Raw genomic sequence first — 10,661 nt, 5'->3', positions numbered from 1 at the left:
GAGATTTAGATGTATGAGGTGGTAGGAGAATTTTAGAAGAAGATGGGGTGTAAGCCTTTAGAAGATTTTGAGGAAGATTCTTGGAAGAAAATGGAGTGGAAGCCTTAGGAAGAATGAATGTCAACTTAGATTTGTGTTCAATAGTCAAGCCTTTCAAGAAAGACTTGGGAATCCATATAGCTTTAGATTTTCCTTTGGATACTTTAGAATAAATTTCTTCAATAATGGGTTTAGGAAACCATAGTTTTCTTTGATTTAGCTCTTTGGGTAGTGGACTTTTGTGGTTTCTTGAATAATTTTTCTTTCTTAGTATTCACATGTCAGTTAGATGGGACATAGTGATCTTCATTTTGAATGGATTATTGTATTTCTTATGTTGAGCATCCAAATTGATTCCAAAAGATTTGTGACTTATGGATGGATAAGGCTGATATGGCTAGTTTAGCTGGTTGAGTGGATGGATATTTTTTAAGGATGAATTTCTTTGTTGATCTTGAGGTACAATAGGAGAGCTAAAAGTGGACAGTGTAGGAGGTGAAAGAACATAAGGTCCCAATATGGATGGAAGGTTTGAAGACTTTAGCTTAGATAGACAAGGACCAAGGATATACTTAGGAGATGTGAATGGATAGTGGATAAGGATATCAAAATCTTAAGAGTAAACAACATTATCAAGGCCATAAATAGAATCACGAGTAGCTTTGATAGGAGAAACATCTTTGATAGGATAATTTGAAGCTTGAGAACAATTTTGACATGATCATAGAGAAATTGAACAAGATGGGATGCTTTGATATTGACAAGTAGCTTTAGATAGCATAGGCATACTAACTTTCTCATAATTTTCAATATGCTCAATGGAATTAATAGAAGTGATGTCTTCATCATACTTAGGAGGTGGATAAGACATAAGATATGGAAGGGAAAATTTGTGAAGGAGATGAAAGGGTGCTTGAACTTGATCTCAATTTATAGATTTAGCTTTTTGAGAGTCCTCTTGACATGGAGCCACTTCTAAGGACAAGCGAGAATATGAGGTTTGAATGATAGGATCTTGAAGAGGTAATGGGGGATTAGTTGAAATAGGCATAGTAGGCATAGCATTTCATGGTCAAGGTTGAGGATCTTTAGCCTTAGTAGCATTGAAATTATTTGCAGCCAAGTGAAGGTTAGCTTGAGTTTCTTTTAGAGGTATCCCTTGAGAGTACACATAGTCCATATGGAAAGCACTAGGTTCTTTTTTTGATGGAGTTATGTTGAAAATATTTGAAGATTTAGAAAGTTCATGCATGTTGGAGAAGTAGAGGTATCAAGGAAACCACCTCTAGACATAGGTTCATTAATATGATCTTGCTTAAGGGAAGTATCCTCACCACATGAGTTATTAGAGGTATTAAAAATCCCATCATCAATAATATCTTGGACTTTATGTTTCAACTTGATATAATTAGAAGTACTATGATAATTATATTTATGATAGGCACAATAGATATCCAAGAATGGGTTTCCATATGAGCTAGACTTAGGCAATGTGATGAGCTTAGTGCCAAGAAGTGTTTGCAAAATGTCATCATAAGAATCTTCCAATTGAGTAAAAGTTATCTCAAGAGTATGTCTAGGATCTTCTTGTTGTTCATAAAGTGTATAGAATACACCCATATCTTCATCATATTGGTCAAAGATAGGCTTGTCATGAAAGTTTAACATAGACTTCAAGGAGGTTTTTCTCTCTTTCTCTCTAAAGAGGTCTTTATATCTAGAAGATTAAGACAATTGATGCCTTGGAGTAGAATATGTAGACCTTGAATAAGAGGATGACCTTAAAGAAGGTGACTCACATGCATGCAAAGGCCGCAAGGAAGATTCATCTAATGATGCAATCTTCTCTTCTATCATTTTTTCAAATTTAGAGTGCATTCCCACTATGTGTTTAGTGAGATGAAGGTAAGTAGGACCATTTGTCTCTTCTATCTCTTTGTATTAAGTGTATAGATCTTGAAACTCTCTACTGGCATAGAAGAACTCATGATCATCTAGACTTGGTTGAGGTTTGGTAGCACACAGTTTGAAGCCCATAGCGGTAGGTGGGAAATCAAGCATGAAAGAAACTAGAGGAAGCTAATAAGATGACACAAGATAACTTGATGTCCAACATGGAATGGTAGAGTGTTCACTTGTCAAAGAGAGGTAGCAATGAATACGTGACTTGTCAAGAAAAGTGTCCAAGCAACTTACGACACTAGTGACTCAAGTCAAGAGCTAGGCAAGAAGCCCAAATAGCCAAGTAGATAGATAAGAAAAAACAAGTGAACAAATCTTCCAATCAAGGATTTAGTCAATAGATCAAGGTAACCTTTAGTGAAAGACGGTCCTAGAAACAAGACATAGATGAAGAAGGTGGGAAAGACCAAAAGGCACTTTAAGCTTGTTCAAGCACTAGAGACATAGAAAATCAAAGTCAAATGATGAAACTCCCCTAGTAAGCAACACAAGAAAAATGTTTAGACTTGATGTTTTGAGTTGGTTGACAAAGTTGATAGCATAGAAAGTTCAATTTTCAAAAGCAAGATGTGACACATGGAATAGTCTTAAAACAATCAAGCAAGGGACAAAGAAACCTTGCATAATACAATCATATGTGAGGTCTCAAAAGAAAGCCCTAGAACTATCATCATGTGTATGTTCAAAATATTTCTACAAGTCTAGCACATTCAAGAACACATCAAGCAATATCTACCTAAATGACATAGTTCATTACTCAACAACTTAGCCCATGCTTGATGGCCCTTCGCCTCACACCAAGTGGTTACCCATGAAAGATATTGGCTTTGTCATGGAGATGTCATTAGCATAAACAAGGGGACACAAATGGTGAGTGCAAGATATTGGTGTGATCTGGGTAACCCACCAGGATCGGTCCTTGTACCAAGATGTTGAGTGATAAAATAAGGTAGTTTCTATCCTAGGTTCTTAGTAAGGGCTTTCATTCATAGTAGTCCTCTTGCTCCCCATACAAGACATCTTATCATATGATAAGTGACAGACCTCATAGCCACAAGAGTACCTTAAGCATTCTCACCTAGTGATTTCCTCATGGTCACAATCCCACGAGTACTTCAACTAGATGAAGACAAGTACTATGTCTACCATGTTTTTTTTGTCATTAATAGCCTTGAGTTTATAGTGGGTTGGAAGAGCCAGGTTTTCTTGTCCCCACTTGGGTCATTCCTCTTGATCTCTCAAGAGCAAGCCCGCTAAAGAATTATAAACTACACAAAATGGATCAACTTTTGGAGGTCAGGATTTCTAATTCACCGCAAGTCTCCTATTCCAACCATTTCCCCCAAACACACCAAAAAGCTCAATTAACCCACTTACTTTCAAAATCTAAAGGTGGGTCAAGATTTCTGATTCACCACATGGGTGAAGAGCATACTTTCCTACCACCAAGAGATCCCAATTGCAAGTTTTATGTGCCTATAAAATATGAACTAGTAATATTACCACACACAAAAATAAGGGAAATAAACAACATTTTTTTTTAATACTTTGGACAACTCTGCAAATGAGTATTAGTAGCCCTTTTAGCAAGCAAGGTCTTTGACATGTGTTCTTCTTAGCAATGAAATGAGAAACCCCCTACAAAACAACCAAGGTTAGAGCATAATAACCAAATAAGACCTGCAACACAAAGTGGTTAGTTGTCTCAAAAATCCAAGTTATCTTTCACCCAAATGTATGCAAAGAAAGTGCAAGTTAATCACAAATGCTCTCAATTTTACTGTTTGCTTTTGACCTAGTCAACGAGATTGGACTTGTTTGCTATGATTTTGGCTCTAAAAATAGAAATGAAAAGAAGAGACCCTTAATAAAAACCAAAGAGATTTCCAAAATGTAAGAAATTTCGTCATATCTTCTCATTTGTTCCCTAGGGACTCATTTTCCCCAAAACAAACTAGATTTTTCAAATCAAGCTATTGAGCCGAAATACAACCTCTAAATTCAAAAAAAAAAGAACAAACCCTCTATAAAATTCAAAGACTTTTTTGAAAATGTAATTTTTTATGAGAAAACACTAATTTACACTTAAAAACTATATTTTATGAAAACAAAGAAAAATTCATAGCAGGCACAAATCAACTCATAACACTCTAAAATTGGACTAAGACATTTAGGATGCATTTGTTGGAAATATTCAAGACTATGCTAAGTTACTGAGAGGGAAGGGGTGAATCAATAACTTCTAAAACTTTGATAATTTCAATAAACCAATTTAGCTAAGTTGGGGCAAAGAGTGATTGGATATTTGATGTATCAATAATAGTCACAACCAAACTTGTTGAAGCTATCTCCATACTTGGTGTAATCAATGGTTTGGTCAAGGAGTGAGGAAGTGAGGTAATGAATACAATAGCTATCTTGACTAGGTCAGTCTCCTTCTCATCTTGCTTATCTTCCTCGATAGCTTCTACTCCTTGATCCTCTTCATCTTCCTCATTATCAAAACGAGTCACTTCTTCAACATTTTCCTCCTTATCTTTCTCCTTGTCTTCTTCTTCATCGACATCCTTTACTTCAATCAGTTATTCACTTGGTTTATGAAGATGATAAATGTTTTTCCAAGTGTTTATAGCATTCTTAACAACATGCTCTATATCCTTAATCAAAATTAAACAAGTATTAAACCATAGAGTCATTTTCTCTTCATTTTTCTTTAAAGACTCTTTTACCTCAGCATCTGATATGCTTGGTAGTAATTTCCTTAGGGTTTGTGCATAAATTTCTTTTACTATTTGCATGGTAGAATCCCATCTTGGCTTTATTTTCTCTAGCAATTCACTAGATATTTGAGAGGCAATTGGTTTGGTGAATACTTCCATTTACCCATTTTGCTTAGCACCAGTTTTTCAACTTGCTTCTGCTCTGCCTCTATCCTTATCTCATATTTCAAAGATTTAAAATTTGTTATTCCAGCTCCTTCTTCCAATTGCTTCAACTTTTCTTGGAAGGTGGGTGGAGGTTTGTTGAAAACAATGTCACTTCCTTTCTTTCATGATCTCCTTATGAAGACTACAGTGGATGATTTTGTAGGCTTGGTGATGATTACCTTGCCCTTTTTCTTCAAAGGTTCTTCCTCTTTCTCAAATTCCTCTTCATCCTCTGCTTCTTCCTCATCTTCACCTTTACCCTCAGTTATCATGAGAGTTGCACTAGATTTCAATTTGGCTATCCTCCTCTTTCCTTTGTTAACCACCTATGGGAGCTTTATCTCTAGCTCTATTCTAGCCTTAGCCTCTTCATAAGTTCCAAAATAAGGGCCCTTGGGGTCAATAGGTTCATTGATAAGAGCTTCAATGATATCCTTGGTCTCATCAATATTCACCTCATAGCCAAGAGGTTTGACCCATACAACTCTAAGCTTGACTGCCTAGATATATACTTTGTCACAATCAACCATGAAGCACACATCATCCTTGTAATCTTCAACTAACTTCTTAGGAATTTTGAACCTATTGTTTATTTTATCTTTGAACACATCAAAGTAGTTGTCCATGATGCTGCCATAGTTCTCTCCCATTTTTGCAATATATTCATTTATTTGGTACAGTATAGACACATCTTTTCTCCAAACTACCATGCCTTTGGAAGGGGAAGAACTTCTGAACATAAAAGAATAAACATGTTAATAGAGAACCAAATTTGCAAGGGTTATTCTTGGAAGTTCTAATACTTTCCATATTCTTTTTGAATTGGCTCAATAAAAACTTGGTGAGGTCATAATCTATAGAATGTTCTTAACCACTTTATACGCCAAATCTACTACTTCACATGATACATTGTTAAGATGGCTTGAATTGCATATCTTATGAGCTATAACATGAATTCCAAATTTCAGCTCTGCATTAGTAACATTGCTTATTTTCATGCCTCTTTCATCCCATTGGACTAGGGTTTTCTTCTCCAACTCTTCTCGACCTATGGTTTTAGTTATTTTGTCTTTGGTGAGGATGAGAAGGCCAATGATTTGATGAATCATTTTATTGGTTATCAAAATTGGCTACTCTAACCATAGTTGTCTGTTGTGCACCCAAATAAGTATATACCTAATCCATTTGATTTGAAACTCTTGGGGCATATGGGGAATATGTCTTAACCCTTTTGTTTCCAAATGTTGATGCTCGGATTCCAGGGTTCCATCAACACATAACTAACCTAGGGCATCCATCTCCAGAGTACCAATTTCTTGAATTGCACATTTAAAATGAGTTCGAATGTCATTAAAAAAAAGTACCTTGGGAGGGATTTGAGATTGAGCTTCGTTGGGGTCTAGGGTTTCAGCAACTGTGGGTGCGAGCTTGAAATTTGGTGCTTTCCATTCAACACCTTGAACCAACATGTTAGAACCTTTCTTCACCTTGTTGTTGTTGGACCTTTCTTCACCTTGTTGTTGTTGGATGCCATTTTCACTCAGTAGCTTGAGAGAACTTTTAAAAATTCTTCCAGGAAATTTGCTCAAGTCGCTTAATCGCACATAAAATAGCTCTTTGCAATAGCAATCAAAAAATTCATGGTGAGAAATGAATTTGATTCCATGCCTTTTCTGAAAACTTTTCCATTGATGCTCGGTATAGAGGTAGATGAGTTTGACATTATGCTTGATAGTTTATCATCCACTTTATCAATGATCACTCGGTGATGCCTTCATGATTCGATAACCACAAGTGCCTTGTTGCTCTTGACCTTGCTCAGTAGAGTCTGTGACTCGACTTTACTCGATAAAGAAGGTAACTCAGTTTTAAATAACACCATTTCTTAGTGATCCCTTTGTATCTTGTATACAAATTTGGATCTTTGTCACCTTTTCAACTGGAACAGATTCAAATGTCTTATTTGATAGCTTGGTTCCAGTTCTTCCTTGAGAACTTAATTATGAATGGTAGAGTCACCCAATTCTTGAGTGACTTGACCATCATTTCTCAGAAAATGTCCTTGATAGACTTAGCAATCCATTGTTGTCTCATTTGTTTTCGGATGTTATCAGCCTTTGCCTTCTTTTCATCTTTAATTTTACCAATATTCATACAATTCTTAGCAAGATGACCAAGTTTTGTACAAATGAAACATCTTTTAGTGGTATCTCTTTTCCTCATATGATGTTTAACACAATTCATACTAATGTGTCCAAATTATCCATAGTAATGACATCTACACCAAGTATTGTAGTCCCAACCAAATATTGCTTTCACAATTTTTTTTGCAGGGTTCAATGTCTTTGTTTTACATTCTGATGCCTTATGTCCATGTTCCTTACATTTATGATAGTTGCCTTCAAATTTTGGTTTCTCTTTGCATTCATTAGCCCTATGACTATGCTGACTACAATTGTAGCATTTTCTATTGAATTTTGCTTTTCCATTACTCCAGTATTTGTTTGATGTATGACCTATATTACCACAGTGATTGCAAGTAGGTCTTTGATTCTTTTGAGCACATTGTTTGGAGAATTCACCTTCTTCCTTGTATCTGATTCCTGCTTTTCCTTTTTTCCTATAGAGGTTTTTCTCATTTAGTTGATCCATGTCTGCTTGAGATTTCATCATTCTTTCATTGATTTGTTTCTCAGTGTTTAGGTCATTTCTCAATCTTTCATTGATTTGTTTTTCAAAACTCAGCTCAATTTTTATTCTTTCATTGATTTGCCTTTCAAAATTTAGATTATTCCTTATTCTTTCATTTTCAAGTCTTAGACTCATGATTTGCTCATTTGTATTGGAGATTTGATCAATAGGGTCTGCTTGCTGAAGGGATTGGTTCTGAATTTCATTGTTCCTTGCATCCATTTCTTCTTTTATCTTGTTTCTCTATTCCAAGACTTCACATAACCTTACTGACTAAATTTTTTTGTTCTCTTTTCAGCTTTCTTACTTCTTCTTGCAGGGAACCATTCTTCTCTAGGAGTTTTTTGATTGCATCATTTGCTTCATCTAAACTACTTGAAGGGAAAAATTCTTCAGTTCTTTCTTTAATGTAGAATGATCATTCATTTGATTTGCAAGTTCCTTTCTTCTTTTTAGGTTTTGGGAATGTTGCTCCTTAGCTTTCTGAGTTGGGCAATGACCATTTCAAGATCCAATTTTTTTTATTGTCAATAGCTTTGTCAAGTCTGAATATCTTCATTTCCTTGATCTTTGCTCAAGTTGTTAAACTTTCTCCTAAGAACTACAAAGGTCTGATACCAAATGTTGAAAATATTCAAGGCTATGCTAAGTTATTGAGAGGGAAGGGGTGAATTAGTAACTTCTAAAACTTTGACAATTTCAATAAACCAATTTAGCATTTAATTCATCACATTTGATCTAATTGCATGTATGAGAAATTGAAAACATGAAAGCATCCACAACACTTGAACACAATGATTTGGTGACCCAGAAACCTTCCAAACAAAAAGTAAAACTAGGATGGGGATGATACCCACAAACTTTAGTACTGCAATATAAAGTTGGCCGGTTAAGGCTTACATTGATCACTTATGATGATCTGCCTTGTTAGGAGCAAATAGGACTGCTAGGTCCACCTTGTGAGAGGATTTACCAACACAAAATGAAGTATGCACTTGGTAAAGAGATTTATAGAGGACTGTTAGGTCTACCTTATTAAAGGATTTTGACTGGTTCACTTGTTAGGATGAAGCAATAGATCTCTAACTTGCAACTGAGTTTGTTGATAGAGATTCCTTAGTGTATTGATCACCTTTCTATGATAGATTTGTCATTGTTTCTCCTTATGCTAATATGGCCTTCATAAATCTTTATTTGCTGCTTATACATATGCTCACATTTGCATTCTTTCTTTCACACTTTCATGCATTCATACATTTTAAATTATACAATACATTACATATATATACCAATCCAAATTACAAAATTACAAAGTCGGCCATTACACAAGTCAACAAAAATATTACAAAGTCAGCCCATATGAAGATAATTGGGTTTTGAAGACTGACTCAGTGAGGTTTTGATACTTGACATCCACTATCACTGCTTGGCATTGTCATACTCTTAGTAGACGTAGAAGCTCGGTCCATATTGATCACTTTCAAGTAGTCTTGAACTTGATCTGCACTGGTGACTCGATAGATATTATGCAACTTGGCAAACACTGAATCACTTGGTTACCATGGAGTGGCTTGGTTAACACCGTCTTCGCATCACATGAACTGAGAACTCAGTAGACACTACAATGTTTGATAACCACTAGCTTTGCATCATATGAACTGTGAACTTGGTATACACTGAGATCATGAGGCAAGATGCATCTGATCAAGGGTGGAGTTTGAAAGTGGGAGTAATCCATGTGCACAAGCATTTCCACCAATCATGATGAAGAGTTGACTTTTATCCCCACATGGGACAAAAATGTCATTTCTTTTATTTTTAAATAAGGGAAATGATTTTTTGTGTGCAACTTAGGATAAGAGATGAGTGAATTTTTTTATTTAATTAAAAGGGGGACATGTTCTTTTAATTAAATATGAACTTAGGATAAAGTGGTCAAACTATAGGATAAAATCAAAAAAATAAATTTTTGGAGATTTGATCAAGGATAAGCATTAAATAAATTATGCAAAAATGCCAGAAAAGGGGCTTATAGTCTAGATGACCATTTTTGGGTGATTATAGTGATGAGATGCCCACTCTTGGCTAGTGCAAATTGGATTGATAAGTTTATACCTGCATGAGTTATCTTGCTAATTCGATGAGTAGAATTTTATTAGTAGAGTACCTTGGAGATGTTTATGGCTCTCCCTTGAAGCATCCTCACATATATGTGAAGTTGAGAAACTGGAGGAACATACAACCATACTCATTTTCATTATTCCATGCTTCACCAAAGAGTTGATTATTTGAGAATTCTTTATCAAATAAGCACACTAAATGCCCAAAGAAGGCATCTTGAACCCTTCATAAATGTATCTGACTTTGCTTCAAAGAAAACAACTCACAATACTCTTATACATGAGCTATAGACCTATCATTTTTTGTCAACAAAATAGAAAACATACCCAAGGTAGAAACAATATTTAAGGAAACTTGGCAAGAAAGAATATAACCATTTCCACATAACCCATCATAGATATGAAATAAACACGAAATTTAAATCCACATGCAAGAGAATAGACAACATACCCAAAAAAATGTGACACAAGATATACCCTGGGAAACCCTCATTGAGGGAAAAAACCCAACCTCCAAAAGCATCCATCACCATGTATTATTCAGCAAAAATACCATTGCCATACAACCATGGAAGCCTTCATGGCCATAGCCACAACCGAGAAAACTATGTGAAAAAGCATGAATCCACACATCCCATGCCATGCTTCCAAACTTCACAAATGCTCCCTTGGCTAACCTATCAAGCCTTGTCCCGCTCGACTCTTGCCTTTTTTCCTTCTTGTCACTCTACAACAACTACCCTTGTGGCTACTTATATAATAGCAAGTCCCACAAAACCACTAAGTGGTATTACATAAACCATGTGCTATCTAACCCACTGACCCCACATTTAATATTGGGCATTTAATTCTTTTCTCCAATATTAAATAATTACATGAAATATTATCACAATGTTACAATACAACTCATCAAGAATATTTC

Source organism: Cupressus sempervirens, chromosome 6 (genome assembly GCF_028749045.1).
Source record: "Cupressus sempervirens isolate cs-2001-9-10 chromosome 6, ASM2874904v1, whole genome shotgun sequence".
NCBI lineage: Eukaryota > Viridiplantae > Streptophyta > Pinopsida > Cupressales > Cupressaceae > Cupressus > Cupressus sempervirens.
The sequence above is the reverse complement of the archived record's forward strand: the minus strand, read 5'-3'. Positions refer to the sequence as shown.